Source organism: Schistocerca cancellata, chromosome 1 (genome assembly GCF_023864275.1).
Source record: "Schistocerca cancellata isolate TAMUIC-IGC-003103 chromosome 1, iqSchCanc2.1, whole genome shotgun sequence".
Classification (NCBI taxonomy): Eukaryota; Metazoa; Arthropoda; class Insecta; order Orthoptera; family Acrididae; genus Schistocerca; species Schistocerca cancellata.
The window spans coordinates 612,699,470-612,720,382 of NC_064626.1; the positions used below are offsets into that span (position 1 = coordinate 612,699,470).

At 39.7% G+C, this 20,913-nt stretch overlaps 1 protein-coding gene across 1 annotated transcript in view; it reads left to right on the plus strand.

Annotated features, from left to right (window-relative positions):
* LOC126182811 (serine/threonine-protein kinase unc-51) overlaps window positions 1–20,913 on the plus strand; it is a 186,347-nt gene that overhangs the window by 105,505 nt on the left and 59,929 nt on the right. The gene's annotated exons all lie outside the window — the stretch shown is intronic.

Sequence of the window (20,913 nt, forward strand, 5' to 3'; positions counted from 1 at the left end):
AGGTTCATTTTTCTTAATTTGCTGCAGTGTGTCTTGCACTGAATTTTCCTGCATTGTTTTCCAAGTTGTTCACACATATACCATCTGCATATGGAACACCTTGAAGTGAACGATAAAATACACTACTGGCCATTAAAATTGCTACACCACGAAGATGATGTGCTACAGATGCAAAATTTAACTGACAGGAAGAAGATCCTGTGATATGCAAATGATTAGCTTTTCAGAGCATGCACACAAGGTTGGCGCCAGTGGCGACACCTACAACGTGCTGACATGAGGAAAGTTTCCAACCGATTTCTCATACACAAACAGCAGTTGACCGGAATTGCCTGGTGAAACGTTGTTGTGATGCCTCATGTAAGGAGGAGAAATGCGTACCATCACGTTTCCAACTTCGATAAAGGTCAGATTGAAGCCTATCGCGATTGCAGTTTATCGTATCGTGACATTGTGGCTCGCGTTGGTCGAGATCCAATGACTGTTAGCAGAATATGGAATCGGTAGGTTCAGGAGGGTAATACGGAATGCTGTGCTGGATCCCTATAGCCTCGTATCACTAGCAGTCAAAATGACAGGCATCTTATCCACATGGCTGTAACTGATCGTGCAGCCACGTCTCGATCCCTGAGTCAACAGATGGGGACATTTGCAAGACGACAACCATCTGCATGAACAGTTCGATGATGTTTGCAGCAGCATGGACTATAAGCTCGGAGACCATGGCTGCGGTTACCCTTGACACTGCATCACAGACAGGAGCGCCTGCAATGGTGTACTCAACGATGAACCTGGGTGCATGAATGGCAAAACGTCATTTTTTCGGATGTATCCAGGTTCTGTTTATAGCATCATGATGGTCGCATCTGTGTTTGGCGACATCGCGGTGAACACGCATTGGAAGTGTGTATTTGTCTTCGCCATACTGGCTTATCACCCGGCGTGATGGTATGGGGTGCCATTGGTTACACGTCTCGGTCACCTCTTGTTCACATTGACAGCACTTTGAACAGTGGACGTTACATTTCAAATGTGTTACGACCCGTGGCTCTACCCTTCATTCGATCCCTGCGAAACCCTACATTTCAGCAGAATAATGCACGAACGCATGTTGCAGGTCCTGTACGGGCCTTTCTGGGTACAGAAAATGTTCCACTGCTGCCCTGGCCAACACTTTCTCCAGATCTCTCACCAATTGAAAAGTCTGGTCAATGGTGGCCGAGCAACTGGCTCGTCACAATACACCAGTCGCTACTCTTGATGAACAGCGGTATCGTGTTGAAGCTGCATGGGCAGCTGTACCTGAACTCACCATCCAAGCTCTGTTTGACTCAATGCCCAGCCGTATCAAGGCTGTTGTTACGGCCAGAGGTGGTTGTTCTGAGTACTGGTTTCTCAGGATCTATGCACCCAAATTACATGAAAATATAATCACATGTCAGTTCTAGTATAATATATTTGTCCAATGAATACCCGTGTATGTCTGCATTTCTTCTTGGTGTAGCAATTTTAATGGCCAGTAGTGTACAATGCTGTTGGGTTCTCAATCTCAGGCTGTAGCATATTAACTTTATTATTAGTTCAAGAGATATCCACAATTTACTACCTGACTGTGCTGACTGTGGCTACATTACTAGCTTACCCATGAAGACAACCTATAACAGGTTCCATTTTTAACCTTAGGAAGACTGGACATAAAAGACCTGAGTGACTAATGAGAAGAGCTTGTGGGAACTACTTCTCATCTTCATATATAGTCGTATTCTTTTCAGTATTATTTTAAATACCAAGATTGTGAAGTTAAGTTTCAGTGGTTTTGTGTAAGTGATTTCCTTGAAGATGGTATCTTTAGTGTGACAATTTTCATTCTACAACTATCAGTAAAACACCGACAGTAAGGGGCCCAGTTATAATACCTCAGTAATTGCAAGAAAAAATCCCCCGCCCAGTCCACCTCTCTCTCTCTCTCTCTCTCTCTCTCTCTCTCTCTCTCTCTCTCTCTCTCTCAATCGGTGGAAAAAGTACCTCAGCATGCCACATTTTTGAACTGCTTTTACATTTAAGCCTTCCAGTGTCTACTCCATGTTTGAGGTACCCACCAACTCCAGGTAACAGGCTGGACCACAATGCAGTGGCTGCTTAAGTTGATGGGTGAGTGCATAGTTAAGTTTTACATTCCCAGGCTTTGACAGAAAGCTCGAGGAGTTACAGTGCACAAGCCTGGTAAGGATCCAAGCTTTCATCCAGTATCATAGAGTCTCAAGGTTTTCAAATGTCTTATTCTTAACCAAATTAACAGCACAATAAAAGGGATGTTCATTTCTCAAAAAGCTGATTTTTGACCTGGAAAATTATGTTAGATATTGCTCCCCATTCTATACACTGAGGATGGTTTTGAATAGGGTAAGTACAGAGTTACCTTTGTCGACTTAACAGCTATCTATGACACTACTAATCAGAGAAAGTTGCTGAAGAAAATTTACCAGCTCACCAGTAATTACCATCTAACTTCCTTCATAGAGTGTGTACTGCAGAATAGAAGATTTCGTGTCTTTATTCAGGGTACGAACTGATGGCCTACCTCAAAGCAGTCCTGCGCTTTTTAATATTTACATCAGTGCTCAGCTCATTATGGAACACTCCAGACATTCATCTATGCAGGTGATACAGCAGTGACTGCCCAAGGGAAGAGGTATAAGAAATTTTACCTTCATCTTTGGATATACTTGGCCTTTAGTATGTTTATCATCTAAGTCCAAATTCTAGGAAGACTTAGATGTGTGCATTTCACTTACGGAATAGAGAAGCAAGTGTGAATTGGACATCACATGGCAAGGTAAAGGACTTCAACATTGCCCAACACCTGTATATCGGGGTCTTACTGCTGATTGTATACTGTCCTTCAAGAAACATTGCCATTACACCAGGTTGAGGGTGTGTGCAAGTAACAATATTTTGAGCAAGTTTACAACAACCACCTGTAAAGCTATATAATCCATTCATCATAAGAATAAACCTGATGTAAACATTGCACTATATATTCTTCTGTGTTTGCTGGTACCTCATTGGATTTCCGTTTCACGCGGTACTGCAGCCCAGCTGTCTAGAGTACTGTCAAGTAGGATAATAAGGGTACGTTTTGTGCTGTCCATTATGCGCACATTGACTTAGCGATAATATGGGACAACAGATTAACCAGCATATTTAACTTGGACAGCACTGGCCGGTCAGCTGGTACAGCTAGCCTTCAGTGACATGGCCAGCTGCAGTTCACACACAAAGAGAGACCAGCAGAGGAGCAATACAGCTTTGAATGTCTTTTTAAGTTTTAAGCAGAATGAAATAATACACTTCAAATCTCCCACAATATGCTCCTTAGATGACTAGACGAAAACCGCAACACATTATCGTTTTCAGCTAATGTACTATTGTAATTAAAACAAGAATGATGAAAATTCCTGACTTAACCACAGGGTAATTTTTTCTACAGAAGCCGTGTGTAATGTACGAGAGTATTGAAGGATTTCACTGCATAGTTAAATATTGAAGCCACTGAAGGTATTACTTGCTGTCAGTCGTTTAGTAATCTTTTAGCTCCTTCATTATCCGAATCTGAGAAATACATTTCAGTTCTGGAAGTGTCATCTGCTGCTTTGACAACGAGCCGTTCTATATCCCGCCAGAGTTCGGAAATGATGCATGAAAAAGTGTGTGCATTAGTTCCAGTACGTCTGGCAGCTTCACTGTCTTGTTACTTCTCGGACCAAATCCCGCAGCTTGGCTACAGATCATTTCTGTTGTGTTCATATTGTAATAGTACAGTAGCAGATGCAAAAATGCAGCATTTGTATGATGTGATTGATGCTGTGAAAATGATTGTTTTTCAAGTTTCTACGGTACTTATCTACCTCTGTGGTATAGAACGATGGATATAGTCCAAATAAAGAGGATTTGATTTTTCATTTTTGCTTTAAAAATTAAATTGTTATGTTTTCTTAATTTAAAAATTTTATGTACAGTCTTTCATAAAACATCAATAATTAAGAATTTTTATTTGAAATGGCAACAGGAATTTCACATCCCATATGTAATTAGAAACAAGAAGACACTCGTTATTGATAAAAAATGATGATGAGTTTTATAATTACGAGATGTAGGTGTTTCAAATTGAACAAGGGGGGAAAAAAAAAATGTTACAGGTGGGATTTGAACCAAAGCACGAATATCCGCTTTTATTCCACATTCAGTTTTGCTACCGAGTGCACAACAGTTAAATGTCGTTCTTGTTTGTCAACTGCAATGTATATACACTGGAAAAACTTCAGAGCCAATTATTTCTGTAAATTTATGAAAAATGTTAAGAACAGCCTATTTCTCGACACTTTTTAACCGTGTTTCACATGCTTTTCACTACAGAACAGAAAGCAGCCTCAGCCATTTTCATACTGCACATTAACAGTGCAACAATCGGAGCACAACACTGCAGAGGCTGCAGCTACACACGATTTTTGAAATAAACACTACATAGCTAAAACATGATTACAAAACACATTGATGGCTGTTAATACATTTGAATATCTTAAAGTTTCATTTAACGTAACTTAGTAATAGGATATCTAATGCATAAGTAGGACCTACTTCCAAGATCGTAACACCACCAGTGTACGTGTGCTACGGATTCTGACCAATCATCACGTTTGTGTCTGTTTACATCAGGTTTATTCTTATGATTAACGAATTATAGTCCTCGTGTCCTGAGAACTTCTGCTATTGTTTGTGCTTGTCACCCGCACAGTACACCTCTCCTGTGCGGAGTTCATTTGCTTACACCAAGTAGGTTGACACTGCAGTGAATGAGCCTGTCCAAATCTTGGGATGTATGAAATAACTCCAGTTGACAAATTTTACCTGACTGTTGGAATCACTCATCCCCACTGTTAGAAGGGCCATCACTGATGATGTGGAGGGGCAAGGCAGATCAGTGATCCCCATCATCCACTGCATGATCATCAAGCTGTAGTTTGTTGATTGATATCTTGAAAGATCCTCATTGCAAGGTCTCTGCCATTTGAGGGACCACCATAGTCTAACAGGATCACCAGACGGAATAGTAAGTTGCTAATGGATGTTCCTGTAAAGGAAGAACTAGCCCAAAGAAACAGTCTGCACCTGTTTGAAGATCATTCATTGGACGGGCGTCACCATTGCAAGACCAACATGAAAAATGGGTCTTCCTGCCAGCTAGTGGAGATGTGTCCATCGAATACAGATTAACACAAGATCTGGGCCATTTGCTCACATGCCCTTTACTGGAACAACCTTACACAACATAGGACGTGATTGAAGCATATAACAAGGCCATCAGACCATCAGAGTTGCTGCATTCTGGAAATACCAACTGGACACGGGAGTGAAATGAATGAGAGAGAAAAAAAAAATAATAATAATAATTGTCCTCTTCCTTTATTTTATCTGATAATGAGATGAAAGTGATGCACATTCATAAAAGTGTGCTGCCTCATTCTCTACTTTAGTTTCAAGCATGAAGGCTTGAATGTATTCCAGAGTGATTTGCTGTACTGTATTAGTGTAGCTATCAGCTGTCATAAGTGTTTCCTACACTATTTTAAGTATTTTACTTCACTTTTCTGTCTTCATTCATGCTATTTTGCACTTGCTTGTTACTTTAACAAACAGTATTTGTGCACAATTTAAACAAACATTTTACCTTTTCAAACAATTTTATAAATAATGCTTCAGTTAATGTACTAAAGGCCTTTTTATTCTATGTCCAAAATACCTATCATTATAGTAGTGGCAGAATTTTTCATGATGAGTGTTAATGACAATAAGTATGTCCATGATTTGTCTCAAATGAGAAACTTGAATGATTATCAATGATCAATTTTATTTAACTGATACATTGATGAAATCATACAAGAATGGAAAAGAAGACTTATATAATTAACTTGGCAATGACATAAATACCTGACAGTCGGGCAGGTAAGCTACCTTTTGGATTATATGAAGCTGAAATACGGATCCTCACTAGCAAGGATAAAAGTACAGTCGAAGCATCTGAAATGCAGTTTCTTTGATCAGTTATGGAGGTGAGAAAAAGAGACAGGAAAAGAAGTGGTGATATATGGCAGACACCTGTTGACATTTTCAAGTTGAGTGGTAAGTCCTTTGAATATTATCAGAATTGGTGATATGAAATATACAGGATGATCAATGAAAATTTGCCAAAACTGATCTACAGGTAATCCCAGAGGGTTCCAGAGTGAGTCAGCAGAGCAAAGATGGAATAAACAGCTTTGAAGGTCAGGAAAGGCCCAGCAGAAAAATGTACCTGACACATTGAAAACCGTATTCCTGATAAATTGAATTTTTATTTGGGAAGAGTCAGCTTCAAATTATCTTATAGATACCTTTGTATTTCCAGTAGTGCTTTTTTTTTTCAAGGTAGCTCTCTTCAAAATAGGTTTCTGGCTGACTGAACCTTATTGACAGTAGAACATCGAATCAAAATACCAATAAGTAATGCAATTAAAATTATCCCTAAAAGCATTTCTGTTTAAATTTTAATCTTTTTGGATGAGGATTTATTCACCAAAGAGGTTAGGTGCTGCGTGAGAAAGAGAGAGAAAGAGAGAGAGAGAGAGAGAGAGACTGCCTGACTGACTCCCCTATCTGGCCTATCTGTTGTGAGCTGTAATCTTGGACAAAATGGGTTGTCATGGTGGTCAGAGAACATGACGAGGGGAGAAGTCAAAACAGCAACTTGTTGGTATGTGTGGTGGTAGCAGCGGCTGACACTTACAATAAGGCAAAGACAAAGGAAGGTACCTGGTCTGAGAAACTCATGAGAGTAGTGCAATGTGCCTTCCTCCCCCCTTCTGCATATGTGCTGCTTCCATAGCAAAGCTACAGTCTCACATTGTTTTTCTCCAATCATGCTTGCCATTTGGTAGTACCTCTGAATGCCTCATCCTAAAAGCTACTATCTCTGTTCCTAACCTATCTTTCCACCAATCCTTCCTTCGGTTCCAAAAAGGATCAGCCCTCATCCTTGTCATTCCCTTGTCTAACCACCACTCTAAACACTTACAGTCTCTGATTAAAATGGTCTTTATTTCAACCCCTGGGTCTTTGATCACAACAGGATCTTTCTCCTTGAAGTCAGTCATAAGATTGAACAAAACACTTCACACCACCTGAGTTATCAGCCACGTTGTTCAGATACCTCAGAATTGATGTTCTTCCTCTCTCACACAATTAACTTTTGATACATTACCTACTCTTCCACTCGGACGCATCTTCCAGCCAGGCTTAACCATTGCTGAAATCGCACCCAAAACAACCAACTCACAGTTGGCCCAGAAGCTCTCATTCAGAGACATAATTTTATGAAATCTTCAGTCCCACACCTAAAGTTAGCCATGAGCTTCCAGCATGCTGGAGTAGTTGCAGGGTAGCAACTTGTGTTAATCTATACAATGTAAACACAGCCAGAATTGCAAATTTCACTTTAATGCACTTAATGGCCAGTTTTAGGTCAGGATCCAGTTTTAAATCATCCAGATAGTCAAAATAGTATTTCCCAAAATTAAAGAACTATGTCAACTCTCTGTATGCTCTTAGGCTCTGTAATTGCTCATTTGAGCTTTATTGTAAGTATATGTTTGTTGCCTTGACACTGTTCTTATACACTCCTGGAAATTGAAATAAGAACACCGTGAATTCATTGTCCCAGGAAGGGGAAACTTTATTGACACATTCCTGGGGTCAGATACATCACATGATCACACTGACAGAACCACAGGCACATAGACACACGCAACAGAGCATGCACAATGTCGGCACTAGTACAGTGTATATCCACTTTTCGCAGCAATGCAGGCTGCTATTCTCCCATGGAGACGATCGTAGAGATGCTGGATGTAGTCCTGTGGAACGGCTTGCCATGCCATTTCCACCTGGCGCCTCAGTTGGACCAGCGTTCGTGCTGGACGTGCAGACCACATGAGACGACGCTTCATCCAGTCCCAAACATGCTCAATGGGGACAGATCCGGAGATCTTGCTGGCCAGGGTAGTTGACTTACACCTTCTAGAGCACGTTGGGTGGCACGGGATACATGCGGACGTGCATTGTCCTGTTGGAACAGCAAGTTCCCTTGCCGGTCTAGGAATGGTAGAACGATGGGTTCGATGACGGTTTGGATGTACCGTGCACTATTCAGTGTCCCCTCGACGATCACCCTGTGGTGTACGGCCAGTGTAGGAGATCGCTCCCCACACCATGATGCCAGGTGTTGGCCCTGTTTGCCTCGGTCGTATGCAGTCCTGATTGTGGCGCTCACCTGCACGGCGCCAAACACGCATACGATCATCATTGGCACCAAGGCAGAAGCGACTCTCATCGCTGAAGACGACATGTCTCCATTCGTCCCTCCATTCACGCCTGTTGCGACACCACTGGAGGCGGGCTGCACGATGTTGGGGCGTGAGCGGAAGACGGCCTAACGGTGTGCGGGACCGTAGCCCAGCTTCATGGAGACGGTTGCGAATGGTCCTCGCCGATACCCCAGGAGCAACAGTGTCCCTAATTTGCTGGGAAGTGGCGGTGCGGTCCCCTACGGCACTGCGTAGGATCCTACGGTCTTGGCGTGCATCCGTGCGTCGCTGTGGTCCGGTCCCAGGTCGACGGGCACATGCACCTTCCGCCGACCACTGGCGACAACATCGATGTACTGTGGAGACCTCACGCCCCACGTGTTGAGCAATTCGGCGGTACGTCCACCCGGCCTCCCGCATGCCCACTATACGCCCTCGCTCAAAGTCCGTCAACTGCACATACGGTTCACGTCCACGCTGTCGTGGCATGCTACCAGTGTTAAAGACTGCGATGGAGCTCCGTATGCCACGGCAAACTGGCTGACACTGACGGCGGCGGTGCACAAATGCTGCGCAGCTAGCGCCATTCGACGGCCAACACCGCGGTTCCTGGTGTGTCCGCTGTGCTGTGCGTGTGATCATTGCTTGTACAGCCCTCTCGCAGTGTCCGGAGCAAGTATGGTGGGTCTGACACACCGGTGTCAATGTGTTCTTTTTTCCATTTCCAGGAGTGTATTTTGAGAAATACCATTTTGATTTTCTGGATGATTTAAAAGTGGATCCTGATCTCCGATACCAAAGGGGAATGCCACTTCTTTTGCAAAACCATCTTCTATAGATGTTTCACGAATTATTTACTTCCAGTATCATTCTGTAACATCTCATGGGAAAAAAAAAAACTAAAATCTCAAATCGTACTCCAGTTGAGCCCCATGTGATCTGAAAGCGATAACTCAGCCAAGTGTTTTTTACAATCATCCTTGATCACACACAGTATTACTGTCTTTCTCCACTTATCTACAATGAATTGGCTAGTGTGAATACTGTTTACTGTTACATGTTTCTGTTCTCCACACATCAGTCTGCTATATGTCGATTGTTGCATTACCCTTATTTTATGTATTGCCCTATCCAGGAATTTCCATTAGTGTTAAACGTTACCTTAATGTGAGCTGTGCCTTAGTTGATCGATAACTGCTGGAGCAAAACAATTGTGTGTCTGCAGTTCTGGAGAATTGGCCACACATCAGTTCTGTTGGCTTGTTCATGTACATTTGGCTTTGTATGAGTTTTTTCCCTGCTGTCCATAAGAACATCTTGGGACCTACTAATTCAAGCAACCAAACAAAAAAGTCAAGTGAAAAGTGGACTACTGGTGACTGCTATCAGACAGCTAGTTTCAGTTTCAGCAAGGTTGTGACAAACATGCAAACACATCGCAAAATCATAGATGGAGGAGGAGTCAGTCTCTCTCTCTCTCTCTCTCTCTCTCTCTCTCTCTCTCTCTCTCTCTCTCACTTGCTTACTTGTTCTCTAATCTCTCTTATCTACTGCTCATTTGGAAGCTCTCCACATGGGTGATGGAAGTTGTTCTATCTGTAGCCATGAAAAGTATTGATTCTCTTTTACCAAAACCATGTAACCCCTTCTAGAATGGATTCAGGCAGCATTGCACTACCGTTGATAACGTAATCATACTCATTGTGCCTATACATGAGTGTTTCCTGTATTGTTACCTGGGAAATGACAACTTCACAAATTGGTCTTATAAGGACGTCTTACAATGGAAAGTCCCAGTGCCCAGAGATAGTGGCCATGTGTGTGAGAGTTGTGCTTGTAGGAATGTATCTGTATTGTCTATTTAAGAAGAAGGCCTCTCTTGTCCAAAAGCATGAATGTTCAGCAGTATTTTTCACTGTGCATGTCTGCGACTCGATGACTTTTCTTATATAGCCAGTTCTTGGGAAATGTTACTTCTGCAACTAAGTCATCAGTGCGCTATGAGACTGTTGTGTTTTGGAGAAAGGTATCCAACAAAGCAGGGTTGTTATATAAACCCTGTTTGTGGATAATTCAAGCAACCAAACAAAAAAGTCAAGTGGAAAGTGGACTACTGGTGACTGCTATCAGACAGCTAGTTTCAGTTTCAGCAAGGCTGTCACAAACATGCAAACACATCACAAAATCAGAGATGGAAGTGTGACATCACATGTGCTGCACTGCTGTTGAAATTGCTCGTTAATATTTTATAAAATTTTAGACTTCATTTACTTATTTTAAAGTTTATTTGTGTTAATATTTGCCATAAAAGTAACTTATTGGTGGATTTTCATTGATCTCAGTCTTTCTTCCTGCGTTATTGACTCAAGTGGTCTATTATTTGTGAGTGTGCTTGCATCTTTTGTCTAAGCCTCGCGCCTCAGTAGTGTGTTTACATTTTGCGGCGTGCACTGCAGCTGTAGCAGTTATAAAGCTAAGTACTGACAAACTTATTTGTGTTCTGTAATACTGTTATTAAAATTAATAGATTTCAGCGGTGTTGCATGCCGCTTGTGGCGAAATAACGACTTTATAAACTTTTGTAATCGTTCACTCACTGCGTTTTTTAGAGTTTTCTGTGCGTTGAAGTCGTTTAGTAAAATTCATGCTTTAGATTTCAGTTGACGTTTATTATTGTTTCTAGTTAATATTTCAGTAAAATTTTCATTCAGTGTTTTAACTTCGCTTAGTGTTACAGTGGCCGTTTGAATTTTTTGGTTTTAGCTAATAATTATGTGAAGTTTTGTTGGTATTGGTATTAGCTGTGGTGTAGTAGTATTAAGACAAGTAGTTGATTTTTTAGTAGGCAGAGAATTTCGAGACCATTATTGTTAGTTCTTAAATAGTTCTACTGGTGTAACTGAACTTTGGTAATGTAGACATATAGTTTTTTTCAGTAACTGTAAAATTTTACCACGAGTGAGAAGTATGAGCTCTGTCGTAGGTTTGTGAGTGGTGGATTACGGTGTGGGATTTGTTCAAAGTATTTTCATGGGGGGGGGGGGGGGGGGGGGGAATGCAGTGGGGAAGCCGGTGGTCATTTTAGTGAGATCCTCTCCTGGGAAAGCAGAATCTATAGTAGAAACAAGTTGATAGAGGAGAAGGAGTGTAAGATCTGTGCCCTTCAGGTGCAGTTACAATGCACAGAGGAGGAACAAGATAGGTTGAGGAGGGTGAAGGGTGGTGGAGAATGGGAACTGGCAGTTGGCAAGAAGGCAGCTAGGAAGAGGAGGTATTCAGACAGTTTTACTTTGTATACATGCAATAGAAATGACCAGCTGTCAGAGTTGAGTGGAGAGGAGCCTCATGTAGCTGTAGATGTAGGGAACTTGCAGCAGTCCTCAGCAGTTAGGAGGTCTAGGTTAGTTGCAAAGTCTGGCAGAAATAAGGTTCTGCTGCTAGGTAGTTTCCATGGTAGAGATGTGGGCCAGCAGTTGCTGGAAGTGTTGGGGAGTGAGTACCAGGTCACAAGCATTGTGAAGCCTAGTGCAGGGTTGGCTCAGGTGACTGAAAGCATAGGAGAGTTGTGTAAGAATTTTACGGAGGAGGATCAGGTAGTGATAGTGGGTGGAGCATGGAACAGTCTCGATAGGGACGGGGAATATGATGTCAGTGGTGACTTGGTTAAGATAGCTACTCAAACTGGTGGCACTAATGTGCACTTCGTGCAGCTGTTTCAGCATCATGATCGGCCTCACCTTAATGCGGCTGTTAGGCACGTTAATGTGGGGCTGGGGAGGGCACTGATCGCAGAGGGTATGGGTCACATCTCAATGGTGCCAGGTGGGTCCATCAGTAGATTGGGTTTCACTAGGCATGGCCTGCACCTAAATAGGTAAGGGAAGGGGAGGCTGGCTAAGCTTATAGGTAACAGTGTAGTGGGTGGTGGTGGTGGTGGTGGTGGTGGTGGTGGTGGTGGTGGTGGTGTCACTCATGGAAAAATTCCTGTAGTGGTTGGTGTTAGAGCTGCACCTTTTCTAGATTGAAGTTAGCTGATAGGTATACCTGCTTAAAGGAAGTCCCTCTAACTAAGGGCTCACCTTCAGAGGATTTAATGTTTCCAAGTAGAGAAGGAATTAGCATATTTCATCAAAATATAAGAGGTATTAGAGATAAAGTTAGTGAACTGCTAATAGATGTTGACTCTGAAATTATTGGTATATCCGAGCACCGCGTAAATAATTTGATAATTCAGAGGCTTCCTTTACCAGGCTTCAGATTAGCTGGCTGTTTCTCACGGAATTCCTTGCGGAGTGGGGGAGTGTCTCTGTACGTAAAAAAACAGTATTCCATTTGAGTCCATAGACATATCACGACACTGTACTAAACAGATATTTGAAAGTTGTGCAGGGTTGGTTGAATTAGTGAAACTAAACCTCTAGTTGTTGTTGTTTATAGGTCCCCTAACTCCGACTTCAGAGCATTTCTGCTCAAACTAGAGAGGGTTCTTGATTCACTTTGTAGGAAGTACCAGAAACTAGTTATATATGGTGACTTCAGTATTAATTTTGTATATGATTGTGCAAGAAAAAGGATGTTGGTAGATCTCCTAAATTCATATGATATGATGCAGAGTGTGTTTTTTCCAACTAGGGTGCAGGGGAACACTGTCATAGATAATATTTTTAGTCATTTTTCATTACTAGATGGGCATTCTGTTAGTAAAAGCATGAATGGCCTTTCAGACCATGATGCACAAATTTTAACACTAAAAGGATTTTGTACTCAAACCAATGTCATATTTAATTACAAACAATGTAGGAAAGTTAATCCAACAGCAATAGAGAGTTTTTTAAAACTTGTCAAGGAACAAGAGTGGCAGGATGTTTATAGTACCAATAACGTAGATGATAAATACAGTGCTTTCCATAACACATTTCTCATGCTCTTTGAGAGTTGCTTTCGGTTATAACATTGTAAATGGGGTACTAGCAGTAATGGGCAACCCGGATGTCTGACTAGTGGGATAAGGATATCATGTAGAACAAAGCGGGAATTATATCAAAGTGTTAGAAGTAGTCACAATTAAGCTACAGTAGCCCATTACAAAAAGTATTGCAAGGTGCTTGAAAATGTTATTGGGAAGGCAAAGAGTATGGGGTATGCAAATAGAGTAGCTAATTCACACGATAAAATTAAAACCATATGGTCAGTTGTGAAGAAGTGCCTGGTCAGCAGCATAAGGTCGACGATATAAAGTCAGTTCGCAGTAAAAATATTTCTGTTACTGATAGATCAGATATATGTACAGTATTTAACAATCATTTTCTGAGCATTGTTGGTGAATTAAATAAAAATTTAGTTTCTACAGGAAATCGTATAACTTTCTTGGCAAATGCCTTTCCGAGATTGATGTCTAAACTACTCCTCTGTGATACAGACAAAGGGAGTTTGAGTCAATAATTAAACCACTGAAGACTAAGGATTCTCATGGTTATGATGGAGTGTCTAGCAGAATATTAAAGTACTGTGCTGCACATGTTAGCCCTGTTTTTAGCCATATTTGTAATTTTTACTTTAGGAAAGGTCAGTTTCCTGAGCGATTAATGTACTCAGTAGTATAAAAAGGAAGAAAGGGATAATGTAGATTATTTTAGACCTATTTCTAAGCCATCAGTGATTGCAAAAGTTATTGAAAAGGCTGTGTATGTAAGGATAATTGATCATTTTATATCATCCGATTTGCTATCAAATGTACAGTTCGGCTTTAGAAGTCATTTAACAACTGAAAATGCTATGTTCTCTTTTGTCTGTGAGGTACTGGATGGGCTAAACAAAAAGTTTCGAACACTTGGTGTATTTTTTGATTTAACTGAGGCATTTGATTGTGTTGATAACAAAATGTTGCTCCAGAAGTTGGGCCATTACGGAATACGGGGAGTAGCTCACAATTGGTTCACCTCTTACTTTAAGGTCATTATTCACAATGTTGATAACGGCTGTGATGTGGGATCTGAGTGGGGTACTGTCAAGTGCGGGGTCCCCCAGGGATCCTGTTCCTTATTTATATAAATGATATGCCCTCTAGTATTACGGGTAACTCTTAAAATATTTCTGTTTGCTGATGACACCAGCTTGGTAGTAAAGGATGTTGTGTGCAACATTGGCTTGGTTTCAAATAGTGTAGTACATGACCTCAGTTCATGGCTTGTAGAAAATAAACTAACGTTAAATCACAGTAAGACTCAGTTTTTACAGTTTCTTACACACACTTCAACAAAACCTGACTTTTAATGTCACAGAACGGGCATATGATCAGTGAAACTGAACAGTTCAAATTTATAAGTGTTCAGATAGATAGTAAGCTGTCGTGGAAAGCCCACGTTCAGGGTCTTGTTCAAAGACTTAATACTGCCATTTTTACTATTTGAACGGTGTCAGAAGTGAGTGATACTTCAACATGAAAATTAGTCTACTTTGCTTATTTTCATTCATTTATGGTATTATATTTTGGGGTAACTCTTCCCATTCTACAAGGATATTTTTGGCTCAGAAACGGGCGGTTCGGGTAATAAGTGGTGTGAGTTCACGAACCTCTTGTCGACCTCTAAGTCTGGGTATTTTGACATTGACCTCTCAATATGTATATTCCTTATTGCCGTTTCGTGTTACCAATATTAGTTTATTCCCAAGAATAAGCAGATTTCACTCAGTTAATACTCGGCAAAAATCAAACCTGCATTTTCATCGGACTTCCTTAACTCTTGTGCAAAAAGGTGTGCAGTATACTGCTGCATCCATTTTCAATAAGCTGCCACTCGAATTAAAAAATCTTAGCAGTAATCCACTTACTTTCAAATCGAGACTGAAGAGTTTCCTCATGGGTCACGCCTTCTATTCTGTCGCGGAGTTCCTTAAAAATTAAGCTGATTCTTATTGTATTGCTGATAGTGTTTACTTAAACTTATGGGCTGATCTTTTTCAGGTTTATGAACATTTATTTTTATCTGTTATTACTTTTATGTTGTAATTTCATGTACTGATATGTTCATGACCTTGGAGATTTGCTCCACAATTTGATCCTACGGAACTCGACGTATAAATAAATAAAATAAAAAATCTTCTATCCTTTGTCTTGTATGATAACCATACCACGACAGTTACAACTGAGCATTGAAAGATGGTTAGAATGGGTGAAAAAGACTATTCTGAGGTCTTCACATGAGCAAAAAATTTGTGTAAATTTAAATTTTCTGCTTTACATTTTTAATCCAACGTTGTATTTTTAACCAACCAGAGTTCAGAGTGGGGGCCACTAATTTAAATTTTGGGTGTAACTGTGTAATTGTCTTACTGTTTGACAAGAAATTAATGTTATACCCCACCAGAAAGCTTTTAGAACTAATTATATAAAATTGCATCCTCAGTAGATGAGCATAATGCACTTACAGCTTGTCTCCGAGAGTTCTATAAATTATTCATAAAGTCCCCATATTAATTATATCTCATGATACTCTTTTAGCATAAAGGCATAAAAGTTTCTTCACAGAGTTTTGTGGGCAGTCACCACGACTATTGAGATATCTGAACATGCCTCCAAACCAGACTGAAACCATCATTGTTGCTGATGTTTCCAGCGATTTCTGAACACTACAACCAGAGGTTCTCCCATCACATATATGAAAACAGCACTGGGAATGCATTTAGTGGAGATACCGTAAACAGTACATGAAATTAATGGATGAATTGGAATGAAACTATATCTTCATTGATTACACATCAAATTATCCATTCACTTTATTTCAGTGAATCTAGTTCATTTGACATCATAAAGGCTTTGGGTATTTATCATACTAGTCCAATCCATCCAATTGTGTGTGTGGGTTGGAATGAGCTATTGCTAAGGAGGAAAATTTTGCATAAGTATAACACAATAAATAACACAAAATAAGTGGTTTTCACAAATGTAACAGGTAATTGATGGTTTCTACAAAATTTGGTGTTTTTCCTGTTCCACCATAAGAATCTTATAAATATGAAAGCATCTAATTTCTGAGGCAAAAATAACTTATTTTTTTGCAACAAAAATGAAGAAACCAAAATAGCTTTACAAATGACCAAAGCCCTACATAATGCAGTAAATGCAAATACTTCTAATATACTGGAACTTACCACAGTAAAAACTTTAAATAAAAAAATTCTAGATACTGGAGTTCTAGTGACAAAATCTGATATGGGTAACACAAATGTGCTATTGTGTAAAGAAGATCACATACAAAAAACATTTCAGTATTTTGACAAGAACAGCGTTAACAAAATTAGTATAGATGAAAAGATTGAAATTTTACCCCCAGCATCATCTTTCTGCAACTGTGTTGTTAATGAGGCCGTACTTATCCACATGGCAGACAATCTTATCGGCAGAGATGCAGGTTTTCAATTATGTGCCACCTGGGATCGAGCATTGGCTGCTATTAAATTAAAACAGAGAAAACGAACTTCCGATTCATGGCTCCATGCAACGCACTGCTGAGATTTAATTCAGCTTTAAACCATGGAAGCATACGGCAGCGCAGTCATAGCCCACAGCACATGTGTAGAAGGCTTTTTGTGGCTTCCAGCAGGGGGCACTAGGAGCGCCACTTTCCTGCGATTGCGAGCATCTTCCCGTGCACGCGTATTGCCTGCTTTTGGCTCAATAAATTTTGGCACCGCCGCGCGATTACCATCAGTTGCATCTTGCAGCAGTGACAGTAGCAACTACCACCACCTGAAGATGTTGGGCAGGTGCACTGATACAATATAGTGGTTTACTCAGTACGGTCCAGTGGCAAACTCAAGAACTGTATATGCAACAGATCCATCAGGAAAGCCTGAAAAGTCACATATTTTTAACAATTACAGGAAGCCTATATATCCAGTCATAATTATAAGGAATAATTCAAATCATCCAATCCAACGCAAAAAAGCATATTTCTATTCAGTTTTACCCCGAATGTTACAGTTACCATTTACAGACAAAGACAGAGCTGTAGAATTACAGCCAAACAATAGGACAGTGTTAAGGAACAATTACCAAGAATGTGATATAATGAAATTGTACCACACTATCCAGAAAAATATTAAATGAAAGAAAACAACAGTATTGGCAAGCCAGTAGGAACAAATGGTATATTACACATACATAAAATGTCCTAAAACAGACCGTATTGTGAGATGTTACCCAGGATAGAAAGTTAAAGTAGCATTTTGAACTAGTAACTTCCTTAGACATGCACTAATATACAAAGAGAATGTACATAAGGTCAAATACAGTAATTCAGGAGTATATAAAAGGATCTACCAAAATTGTCAGAGCACATACATTGGCCAAACTGGAATAGCCTTTAAAATACGTTGTAAAGAACATTGTAATTTAAATTCAAATTGTACAGCATTTGGTGAACATTTGAGAACAACAAAACACACAATAGGTGAGATTCAGAATAATATGAAAATTACCCACACCACAGATAAAGACCCTCTGTTAAATGTTTTGGGAGAATTGGAAATTTTCATAGAAAAGAAAAAAAACCTGTAAAATTTCTAAACAACACAACGAATTTAATTTAGATGGGCTCTTCCAGTTTGTTGTGAAATGCTGTAGATATGCTACCAAAATATAATACGTGCCATGTCTTCCTAACAGAAATGTTTTTAAAAGTGATAGTTTTGAATGCATTATGATAAAGACATATTTTAAATACATATTTTTTATAATGTATTTTGAAAGATAAGCTAATTTTTACAGATGTATTCATGTTGTTTGAAAGATAAGCATATATGTACAGATATGAGATGTCTATACACACACACACACACCCATAAAAGAGATAACAAAAATGTAAATTTCATTTTCTGTATTTGTAAATTGTCTTTGGATATACTATACAATGGATGGTACAAGTTTTGTTGTACTGTACTTTAAACAGGGTGTATACGACCCGGGGAGATCTGGGAAAAACCCGGGAATTTTTTCATCCGGGAGAAAACCGTGAAAAACTCAGGAATTGTTTAGAATTCTGGGAATTTTTCATTGATTTAGTTTTCAGTTAAATTTTTGTGATTTTGGCTGGTAAGAACTGACAGTCTAACAAAGGATATTACTGTATCCCATTACTGCAGAATAATACTGCAGCAACACAACACGAACGAGAGAATAAAAGAAAACGGAAATGAAACTTAAGTTGCAAAGGAAATGCGCCATATACAACAACAAAACACAGTGCTCATACAAGCGTCTGCCAACAGCAAAGTGTGTCAAATGCTTTAGAAATACTGTGCAATGCTTCATAAAAACAAATTGCCTCCGATGAGCGTGACGTAACAGCTGTTTAAATTAGATTCATTTGAGCAGTTGAGGGTGGGCTCTTGGGCATGTGCAGTTGCTTCTGGTTACAGGAAGTGTGGGTGGGTGCCACTATCTACTATTGCCCCAGTTCGGAAATATCGTAGATCCGGGGCTGATGCATAGTGCAGTCTGAGCTGTGGTGGGGAGGTGGGTCGTCTCCATGTGAACTGAGTTTACGTTCAGTGATTTTGTTGTTTCCTCTTCATTTATTGCTCTCATGTTAAATGAAAACAAAATGGATTTTTATGGCTAGGATCTATCAAATGAATTAAAATACGTTCACATAATTATGGAAGGCAAAAATATGTTGTTAGTTTCAGATTTTATTTCCACGTTTATGACACTCAAGCATTAATCGTCATGCAGAACAATGAAGTTATTTTTGTCGATTTGCTAAAGAGATATGGCTTTTATTAATCTTTTCCGCTGAGGCAGTCAATTTATTCGAAACAAAGTGTTTAATTTCATGCTATTGGCTAGTTTCAACTGTTCTGCATTTCAAGTACACGTATGGCATTACGTCATAATAAAGAACCAAACATGAAGTAATACAGTACTGCTCCTCCAAGAAAATCTACATCCGAATCTGGACATACGAATGTGCACTTTAAGCTGAATTATGCATTTTAGTACGATTCACGAAATTCCGATGCTCTTGAAGTATCCTCTGATGTCTTGTTTCTTTTATGACATAATGCAAGATCTTTTAATGTTTCACAAGTAGGAACATCGGGCTTCCTGCGTCATCGTAGCTGCACAAGTGTGGTGACGCCTGTTATCTGGCAATCTCTTGCATCTGCTGAAACGAACCTATTTGTAACAGGTTGCGGGAAAATGTTGCAAATGGTGGTTTGAAAAGTGTTACATTCAAATTAAATTTCCTTTTACGCAAGATGAACTATGTGCGAGAATGTATTTAAAAATCATTTAAAAATCAGCTCTTTGAGGAGACCATTTAGAAGAATTTCAAGCCCCGAAGATCAGACATTTAAGTCGTTATTAAAAGTTCTCTTCCAGCTTATTAATCTTAGAGACCAATATTATATGTGAAAGCTATATCTATTAATTCAAACCATAACATTTCTTAATTGAGTGTTCATGCTACTTAAGAGTGATCTTGCTATTCTGTTATCAGCTGGTGAGATCACGTGACATGAGCTATGACTGGCCTACAAACCCTCACCCCCCCCCCCCCCCCCCCACACACACACACCCCACCCCCTGCCTGGGAAATTCTACGTCAGTATATAAAACCATAACCATTCAAAGGATTGATCAGTTTTACAGTGCCAAGGAAGAGAATACTGTCACATAATAGGGAAAAAAGTGTATTTTCACCCGGAAGAATGATGATGGGGAGTTGTGTTAATGGTGACATGTCAAAGAGTCTGTTATGTATACCTGGGGTGACAAATCTCTCAGTGTAGTTATTCTGAAAGAATACAAATCTCTTAAAAATTTAGAGAAATAGCAACATTCCACGCCATTCGTGCTGTTCGACACAGTCGAACGTATGCTCTTGTACTGAGAGAAGTTGGGCTTCCGTATTCAAATATACATTCTGAGTGGCAGTTTCCACACTGTACAGGGTCTCCCATTTATCTTGACCACCATCAAGTAACTTTTTGCCAGATGCAAAATATAAAATGTTTCAACCAAATATTATTTAGTTGCCATGGCACATTAAACAGCATGATAGCCTTTCTTGTAACTTTCTTCATTATTAACCTATATTAACCATATGCCTATTTTAAATAACAGCCTGTATTTTTTTATTTGGTAATCCACCACCTTTGTGTTGTTGTGTTTATGTTTGTGCCTTTGAATTTAACGAAACGCAACACACGCAGTAACTCAAAATATGATTTTGTGTATTAGCACTTTCTCTTGAAACATAAACAGATAAAATAAAAAGCACTTAAAGAGTAGCTGTGGACCTTCTATTTTCAAAGCAAATGCTTTACTAGCTATGAATCCAATTTCCAAAGCAGATACTTTATTAACTATGAATTTTGTTTTGAAAGCAGATACATTATTGGCTAATTCAAATAAAATTCTCCTAAAAAATAAATGGAGAAAATAATGAAAGGAAAGAGATATTATTAAAATTTGTTAAATGCCAAGTCTGCTCATAAGGAGGGAGAT